Source organism: Octopus sinensis, linkage group LG13 (genome assembly GCF_006345805.1).
Source record: "Octopus sinensis linkage group LG13, ASM634580v1, whole genome shotgun sequence".
Lineage (NCBI taxonomy): Eukaryota > Metazoa > Mollusca > Cephalopoda > Octopoda > Octopodidae > Octopus > Octopus sinensis.
Window position 1 is genome coordinate 28,469,916 of NC_043009.1, and position 10,000 is coordinate 28,479,915.

Genomic DNA, 10,000 nt, shown 5'->3' on the forward strand with positions numbered 1-10,000 from the left:
TGTAGAAGCACAGGTATGGCTGTGTGCTTAAGAGGTTTGCTTCTCAGCCTCATGGTTCTTGGTTCAGTTACACTGTAAGGCAAATGACACCTTTTCTACTCTAGGCATAAGGTCCTAAATTTCTGGGGAGGGGGCAGTCGGTTAGATTGACCTCAGTATGCAACTGGTACTTAATTTATTGAAAGGGTGAAAAGCAAAGTCAATCTTGGTGGAATTTGAACTCAGAATGAAATACCACTAAGTATTTTGCCTGGCATGCTAACATTTCTGCCAGCTCACTGCCTTAAGGCAAGTAACATCTACTTTAGCCCTAGGCTAACTAAAGTCCCCTGAGTGGATTTGGTGGACAGAAACAACTGGTATTTAAGCAGAGAGAATGAGTGTTCAAAAGTGCATTGGTTGAAAAATATTCTTTATTTCTGGGTTAACAAGGCAACCGATGGTTTCATGTGAAGATATCTTCACAATTGTTCAAGCATGTCACATGGAGATTTTGGTACTCATCTCCATTTTGGTTGGGAACATACACACACATACATATACACATTCTCTGTTTAGTGCCATGATGATGTTGACGATGATGATGATGATGATGATGATGATGATGATGATGTGTGTGTGTGTTTATTGGAAGCAGGTAACTTTACTAATTGTTATGCTTAGTGTCAGGTTATTGGTTTTGGATGGTAAAAAACTGGAAATTTGAAACTCAGAGTAATACTTTGTGAAAGTTTCAGCTTCCAGTAAATTCAACATAACTCTAAATTTTAAATTCTGTACTCATTTTCCTCTTTCTTATTTGGACTATTTTTGTACTAAAACATACATACACATATACATACATACATTCATACATAGATACATTCAAAAATATATACATACACATATAAACATATATATATTTGGACACTCATAAATATACATAAAATTACATACTTATATATATACATTTATATTTGTGAATGTGGAGATTATAATTCATTGGTCTAGCTATATCTCTGTCTTTTAGTCTCTTGCTATGTATGTGTGTATAAATGTATGCATGTGTGCACATACACACATCTTTACATATACATGCACATGCGCATATACACACACAGATGTGTATATGTATATGTATATATATATATATATATATATATATAATATATATATATATATTTATATGTATACCCATATATATATAAACTCGTTTGTTCTATGGATTTATATATATATATATATATATATGTTTGTATATATTCATATGTATATCCAAATATATACATATATATATACACACATATATACATATATCTATATGTTTAAGTATATAGATATGTATATATATATATATATATATATATGGAAATACATACATATGCAGTAGCACCATTTACTTGGAAATATTTTTCTTTGTTTGAGTATTTCCAAATTTAGTCATTTCTCCCATGTTCCAAAACTGCCCTTCCCCCATCGCCACACATTTCCACTTCCTTTACCAATATCATTGTCTTTGTTCTTCCAGAAAGTACTTCCTTTTTGATTTTGGTCTCTTCTTGTTCCTGGAGAGTTTGCAAAACAAATATATACGAGTTGAAGGATAATCATCCTATTGATTCTTCAACACAAGCAAGAAAGAAAAGAAAGCAATAAGAGGAAGAAAAAAAGAAAAGAAAACGGTAGAAAGAGAAATGGAATGAGAGAGAGAAAGAGAGAAAGAGAGAGAGAAGGAGTGAGGGAGGGACAGAGAGAAAATTAGTGGACAAGAACCAAAATGTTTTCTCATATCTATACACAGTGGGAGACTGTAAGAATTATTCCAGTGAGAGCAAACCAGTTCACAAGAGTTGATTGGAAAATGGGTCATTTGTGTTATCTGATTGAAATGGTTTGGTGAAATGAATTCTTATGACTCCTGATAAATGTTTATGGCATTTCATTAAAGTACCTCTTCAAGAATATTTCTGCTTGTTCCTATATTGTGCATTTTGCTTTCATGTCTCTATCAACAGCTTTCCATATTGTCTCTACATTCTGCCTCTTGAATATCAGAGATATCTTCTTTCTGATATTTCTCGCATTGTATTTTATATTTACTCTTTTTTAAACTCTGTCCAGTCCTTCATATTGTTCTCAATATAAGGGGCAGACATTGCTGCATGGTTAAGAAATTTGCATCCTATCCTCTTGGCTTTGGGTTCATTTCCCCTGCATGGCACCTTGGGTAGGTGTCTTCTACTTTCCTACTATAATCCCAAGTTGATCAAAATCTTGTGAGTGGATTCAGTTGACAGAAACTGAAAGAAGCCTATTGAATACATAAGTGTATATGTGTATGCATGTGAGTGCACTTATGTGCATGTGTGTACGTCTTCTTGGCTTGCCATGTGTGATAGTCGTAAATGAGCTTCACTGTTATACAAGCTGTGTTATTCATTTCCAATATTCTGCCAAAACATGCTTGGCCATGGGGGAATATTTCCTTGTTTGGAAGCAGGTGTGCGTTGGCATTTCTCTGCTGTAGAAAATTTGCCTCAATATATTCTGTCTGATCCATGAAATATGGAAAAGTAGACATTAACTGACGACGATGATATGAAGAAGGAGGAGGAGGAGGAGGCGGAAGAAGAGGATTCTGTGTCTTTGGGTGTAGCATTATTGTATCATTTCCTTTTAATTTTTTCAAGACTTTATCACTTGTAGTAATGGCCAAAATATAAAATGGTATTCTCATCTGTGACAAGGCTGGCCTATCAAATTACAGGTAGAACAGAAACAGGAAGAAAGAGCAAGAGAAAGTTGTGGTGAAAGAATACAGCAGGGTTCGCTACCCCTACCCCCACCTGAGCTTTGTGGAGATTTAGGGGTTTTCGCTCAATAAACACTCACAATGCCCAGTCTGGGAATTGAAACTGCGAACCTATGACCGTGAATCTGCTGCCCTAACCATTGGGCCATTGTGTCTCCACAATACAGACAAATACATAAGCAAAAAAGCAGGACCTATGAACCTATGTAACACAGCAAAAATAACACTGCTAGGCTCTGCACACATCGTACGCAAAGTACTTTTGATACAGTGAAAATAACAAGACTAAATCAGACCGTAGCACATACCCATGGCACACAGAGCCGTGTTTGGTAGTGCAGGGTGAATACGGGATAAAAATAAATTTATTGAATCATATTTTATGAAAAATCTCAATATAGATTCACCATTTTATTGAAGCAAATATATGAGATATGATCATATAGGATAAAATTAAAAATACTGAAAGATCATAGAGTTTGTAATACCAAATGATAACAGAATGGATATGAAAGAAATTGAGAACATTGAAAAGTATGAGAACATAGCCAGTGGGATGAAGGGATTGTGGAAAGACTAAGATGATGATTACTTCAGTGGTACAAAACCCAAACTGCTACCTAAAGGTTGAAGGAAACTAGAACTGAGAAACATTGCTGGGCTGCAGAAAAGTGTTATCTTTTATTCTGTAAGAATCCTAACAAAGATTCTTGAGACTTGAGGAGATTTGTTGTTACCATAGATTATATCAGGAAGAAGGTCATCTAAGCTCTTTTTGCAGCTATTCTGCATCCGAGATTTCTTTTATTTTCTATAAAATACCAACTCAAATGGTGCTTCAAAGTTTGTTTATAAAAATATCAAGATAAAATCCCTTTTAACAGAATTAGTATTTTTATGGTTCCAATAATGGTTTCTAATTTAAACACAATGCTAACAGTTTTAAGAAGAGATTAGTCGATATCATTGGTTCCAGTATTTGACTGGCACTTTATCTTATTGAATTTGAAAGGAAGCAAAGCAAAATTAACTTTGGCAGCATTTTGAGTAAAAAATGTGAAGGGCCAGAACAAATACTGCATTGTTTTTCTTCTGATGTTCTGATGCTGAAGAATGGAGAACTTAAGAAAGAAACACAAGGACTCATAATGGCTGCCCAAAGCCAGTCATTGTGGACAGACATCATGAAAGCAAAAATAGTCAACTTTGCAAGAAGTGTATGTATGTAATGAGAAAGAGTAATATCCATTATGCATGTAATAAATCCCCGTGATCCTTTGGCACAGAAGGAATATGGACATGGACAGAGTTGGGTGGTCAAGGCACTACACTGGAATATATTACAGCAAAAAGGACTTGAAGTAGGAAGAAAATGGCACTAACATCAAGTGGTAAGGATTCTGCCAGTTCAATACTTGCGTTATTATAATAATGGTAATAATAATAATGATAACAATAATGATTATGATGATGATGATGATGATGATGATGATTATGATTATGATATTTATCTCGAGAAGTATGTGGAACAAATAGGGGTTATAATAAGGGTGAAGCACTTGCAGAAAACAGCACTGCTTGGAACTGCTCGAATACTCCAGAAGGTGCTTGAAAAATAAGAGGTGTTACCTTAGTTCGCTTGTAGTGAACAGCTGACACCATAATGCATCTCCATCATTAGAAGCTGTGCAAAGGAAAAACAGACACGACAGAGTTGGGACCTACATACACTGGAAGCTATGCCAACACTATAGAATAACAACAGAAAAAAGATGGTATAGATACACGCCAGAAAAGGTCACAGAAAACGAGAAAGCAACCATACTCTGGAATATGACAATACACACAGATAGAGAAATTAAGGCCAATAGGCCTGATATAATTGTCAGAGATCATGAAAAAAAAATGCTTTCTAATCGATGTAGCAATACCAGCAGATGACAACGTTTCTCTAAAAAAATGGATAAACTTTCAAAATACAAAGACCTGGAAATAGAGGTAACTCGAATGTGGAATCTAAAAACAGAAACAATTCCTATCATAGTAGGAACATGAGGTATGATAAGAAAAAATATTCAGATAAATGCATAGCAAAAGCACCAGAACTAACAAGTACATATAACATACATAAAATAGCACTACTAGGAACCACAGAACTGTGCACTGTAGTGCAGAGTCAGCATGTGATAAAATAAAACTACTGAATAATAATAATGATAATAATAATATAATAATAATAATAATAATAATAATAATAATAATAATAATAATGATAATAATAATAATAATAATAATGATGATGATTTCGAATTTTGGTGCAAGACCAGCAAGTTTGGAGAGGATAAATCGATTACATTGACCCCAGTATTCAACTGGTACTTATTTTTCCAACCCCGAAAGGATGAAAGGCAAAGTTGACCTTGGCAGCATTTGAACTCAGAAGACGGACGAAATGCCACAAGCGTCTTGCCCAGCATGCTAATGATTCTGCCAGTGCACCACCTTGATTATAGTAATGATGATGATGATGATGAAAATGATGATGATGATGATGAAAATGATGATGATGATGATGATGATAACAAGAACAACAGCAAGTGTCTGATTTAAGTACAAGGCTAACCATTTTGAATTGGGGTAACCTAGTTGATGTCTAAGAATAAGTAAATGATGCTGTTGACTTTGGTCTGACTGGAACTAGAACCAGGAACCAATGATGACTGTTAAGATGAGGAGTTGGTGGAGCCTGGTACTGACTAGAGACACTGGAGAAGATGGAAAAATTAAAGAAGAGAGGCAAAAACCTTTTCCTGAATGGTCTTTTAATGGCAGGAAAGAAGAATTATTGGATAAAAAGAAAAACAAAAAAAAAACATTTACAAATTTGGCACAGAATTTAAATCTGCATCAACATCACGACCCCCCAACTTACGATCATGATGTAAACCATTATCACCATCATCATCATCATCATCATCATCGGAATCAGAATCATCAGAATCATTGTGTTGCCATCGTCACCACAAACATTGTCGGCTCATCATTGCTGTCATCATCATCATCATCATCATCAGCATCAGCATCAGCATCACTTCTGTTATCACTATGGCTACTGCTACCACCACCACCACCACCACTGCAACCACCATGATGTTCGAGATGAAAATCAACATTGTCGTCCTCATCCCTGTTATCATTACCATCATAACTGCTCCAGTTATTTTCCTAATTATGGCACGATGAAATAGATCAACATTGTCTGCTATGACAGGAAATATTTTTGGTACCTCAGTCAGTTTATAGAAATTTCTATTTCTGGTTCGATGTGAGTCAAAACAATTATTCAACAACAAGAGCAACAACAATATTCAGGCGAAGGGGAAGAGTGGGAGAGAGAAGAAGATAAGGTAGTGGAGAGGGACGGGAAGAGGGGAGGTGAAAGGGTATTTGAGAAAAGAAGGGAGAGCCAGAGAGCAACAGTAAACAAGAGAAGGCAAGAGAGATGGAGATAGATAAATGGAGAGAGAGAGCGGGTGAAAGAAAGGGTTAGAGAGAGGGGAGAGAAAAGGAAAGAGAGATATAGAGAGAGGGGAGAGAAAGAAGGTAAGAGAGAGATAGAGAGAGGGGAGAGAGAGAAGGAAAGAAAGAGATAGAGAAAGGGGGAGAGAGAAGGAAAGAGAGAGATAGAGAAAGGGGAGAGAGAGAGAGAAGGAAAGAGAGATAGAGAGAGGGGAGAGAGAGAAGGAAATAGAGATAGAGAGAGGGGAAGAGAGCTAGTTAAAGGGTGAGAGAGAGAGATAATGCAGACTAGATAAGGTAAGGAAAAACTGGATGTAAAAATACACATTATAAGTGACAGAATGAAAGCTAGATAGAGAGAAAGGGAGAGTGAGGGAGTGAGAGAGAGGGAGTGAGAAAGAGGTATGGTGGGAGGGATATAGTCCTTTAGACAGAGAAATGAAGCAGTTAATTTTTCTTTGAAGTTAATTAAACTGGATGAGTGGACAGCAAGCCTTGTTGATTACAAAACTTATAAACCATTTTAGCATCTGAAGGAAGTCAATGAAAAAGAAAAAATGGTTGAAGAACTGTCATTCTCATTTACAGAGAATTTGACCAGATGATGGTTTTTGGAAATCAGATTGGAATAATCTTTCCAACAGTTTGGTTAATACCATGGCTAGAGGAAGAATATTTTGCCACTTACATGCAAGTTTGTACATGACTCAATCACAATCGATGTGAGTTGCTAATGTTATTTCCAGAGAAATCAAAGTCAAGAGATTTACAGAACTACTATTTTTTTTCTTTTTCGGTAATTCCAATTCCAGCCTGCTTTGTTATCTATTTGCTAAATCTACTATTTGTTCTTCTGTGAAGAGAATATAAATGAGTGAAAGGAAGGGATATATGACACCACCAGCACCACCACCACCACCACCACCACCACCACCACCACCATCACCATCACCACTACCACCATCATCATCACCATCACCATCATCACCACCACCACCACACACACCATATATCATCATCATCATCATTCATCATCATCATCATCATCATCATCATCATCATCATCATCATCATCGCCATCATCATCATGATGTAACGTCCATGGTCCAAGCTGGTGTGTTGTCCATGGGTCCAAGAGCTGCATAATGCCTCAGTGGATACTTTGGGGTTTAACAAACTCCGATGATTCCAAGGACTGCACTGTGCTCTGAAGTCAGCTTTGGGTGTTTGACAGGATCTGATGAGTCTGAGGACCACATCATGCTCCAATTGTCTGCTTTGCTATGGTTTCTATGGCAACATGCACTTCATAACACCAACCACCTTAAAGCATGTACTGGGTGCTTTTTCTATGCTGCTGGTACTATTGAGGTCATCATGAAGCTCACAGGACTATGAACCCTGAGGGGGTAATTCAGTGGGCCAAATTTATGATAGAGGACGATGGGTTAAACAGGGGTGTAAGAACAAGTTCTTGTAGAGGATATGCATGGTTGCTCACATTTAGAAGAAGAAGAATAGGAAGAATAGAGAGCAAGAAAGGAAAATAATCAATATGAGCTGCAATGATATAGATAATGACAAAGAGGTGCCCAGCTGACCCTACAGGGCACAGTGTAAGTAGAAGTGGGAGGGTAGTCTCCAATACTGCATGCAAACCTGTCAAAACGAATTAGTATTTGAAACTCTGGCAATATCATTGTATCCTTTGGCAAGTTACTTAACCCACAATAACATACAAGACATATTAATTTTGACTACAAATTAATACATAAACCTACAAATTCTCCAGTTCACATTCAAATAGGAAGTCTTTGTTTTTAGTTTTTATTATGTTTTTTTTTGTTCTATAGCTGAAACAAGTAGTAGAATAAAAGAATAAATACAATTAATTGATTTCAGATTAATAACTCAGAGCAGAACTAATATCTTCAGGGATTTGATTTGTGAGCAACAGTCAGTCTTTGGGCAGTGAGTGGGGGTTTCTTATTGATTTATTGATGCTTATGTGCATCAGAGAATGTAAACATATCAAAAGACAGACACATAAATATTCCCAATCTACAAATCAGGTGAAGTGACAACCATGATATTCCGCTCAAGGGCCCAGAGCTATTGATGTTGCTGTTTTTGCTTCCCCTACTTTTACATACCATTCTCTTTAGCAGGTTTCCTTCTGGGCAGAGGGTTCCCACATGACATTTACTACCACACTTGTAGCACCTAGGTCTTCAGCCATGTATAATTTCAATCTTGTTTAGCAAGTGACTTGATCTAAGATCTGTATTGAAACTGAAGCAGTTACATCATGGGAAATTTATTCCAGCTAGCCAAGTGAAACAGCTTTGTATGAAGTGTGAGATGCCTCTCTGAAGAGGGAATTAACTACCTAAGTGAAAATAGGTACCACGTGATATATGAACAAACTTGTCACTTCATGTAGTGAAGTAACACTGTTAAATTACCAACAACAAACACTGTTTTATTTGCTTGAAGTGCCAAGCCTTTCTTTCATTCTTAATTGTCATTCAGTGCTGTATTAAACATGGTGCCATCTTTGGACTGTTCCTGTAAGGCACCATTTTGTTAATAAGAGGGAGAGATAGAGAAAGGGTGATTGAGAATAAAGTTTCTTATTTGGCACGTGCCATCAGTAATTACTCAGTGTAGGAAGTAGGTGACCCTTATGTAGTAAAACAGATAGAAAATAAGTGAAACAGCCATGTGATTAAAGTGAAAGCAGATATACTTCTGCCTTTATAGCACGTAAAGAAAATGGTGTTGTAGGAATGTACGCAGCTTGTGTACTACAGCAGTCCTATGCATAGCTTAAATACTGAGATTGAACGGCAGGAGTGAATTATGCCAACCTAATCTACAAAAAAGTTTTAAAATATTTTGCATTTTATGCATAGTAATGAGAGTAACCGTCATAATTTTATTGAATTAGGTGTATATTTTGCCATAAAAGGAAAATGTTGCTATTGATATATTTTATTCAAGGCAGGCACTGACTACCTTGCTTATCTAGGTGGCACGTCCCTGGTATATACATACATACATACATACATACATATATATATATATGTGTATATATATATACATATATATATATATGTGTGCATATTTGAGTACAGGACATCACCAACAGTAAACAACATGAAATACGAAAACAAATGAGTTAATATGCAAACAATGAGAGAAAAAATGTAAAACAAAACAGAACAAGTAACACAAAGAACGACCCTTCATCAGTTATCGCCTATCTTTCTACTTCTCATTTCGATCATTGAACCACAATATGAGTCTTTGAAGACAGTTGCTCCTATAAATGCCAAAATAAATTTTTGGATCTATGGAGGGTCAAAGTTGGGAACAAAAACAGAACAGCGGAGGCATACAAGGAAGCCGAAAGAAAACAAACATTGAGGGTTGTTAGACCAGAACAAGGGTAAAATTGCGAATGGTGGAGAAATATTTTCTCTGGAAAGAGAAAAGATATAGAAAACCTCCATTCTTTAGTACGTCCTGGAGGAAAAGCAAGATGGTCATGCGAGGAAAAGAAAGATGGACAATGGTCATATGTGGGCAATGAGAGAAAGAAAAAGAGAAAGTGGGGAGAGAGAGAGAGAGACAGATAGAAAATTGTAAAGGGGAGATAGATATATATTCATATGTATATTTATGATA

At 36.3% G+C, this 10,000-nt stretch overlaps 1 long non-coding RNA gene across 2 annotated transcripts in view; it reads left to right on the forward strand.

Moving 5' to 3' along the window:
- Nucleotides 1-2,344: 2,344 nt before the first annotated feature.
- Nucleotides 2,345-10,000, forward strand: part of LOC118765783 — a 23,175-nt gene continuing 15,519 nt past the window's right edge. The window contains exons 1-2 of one of the 2 annotated variants that reach the window (XR_005001661.1): nucleotides 2,345-2,481; nucleotides 4,005-4,006. This is a non-coding gene — a long non-coding RNA (uncharacterized LOC118765783). The remainder of the gene's footprint in view (nucleotides 2,482-4,004; nucleotides 4,007-10,000) is intronic. The other variant, XR_005001662.1, reaches the window with a different exon arrangement.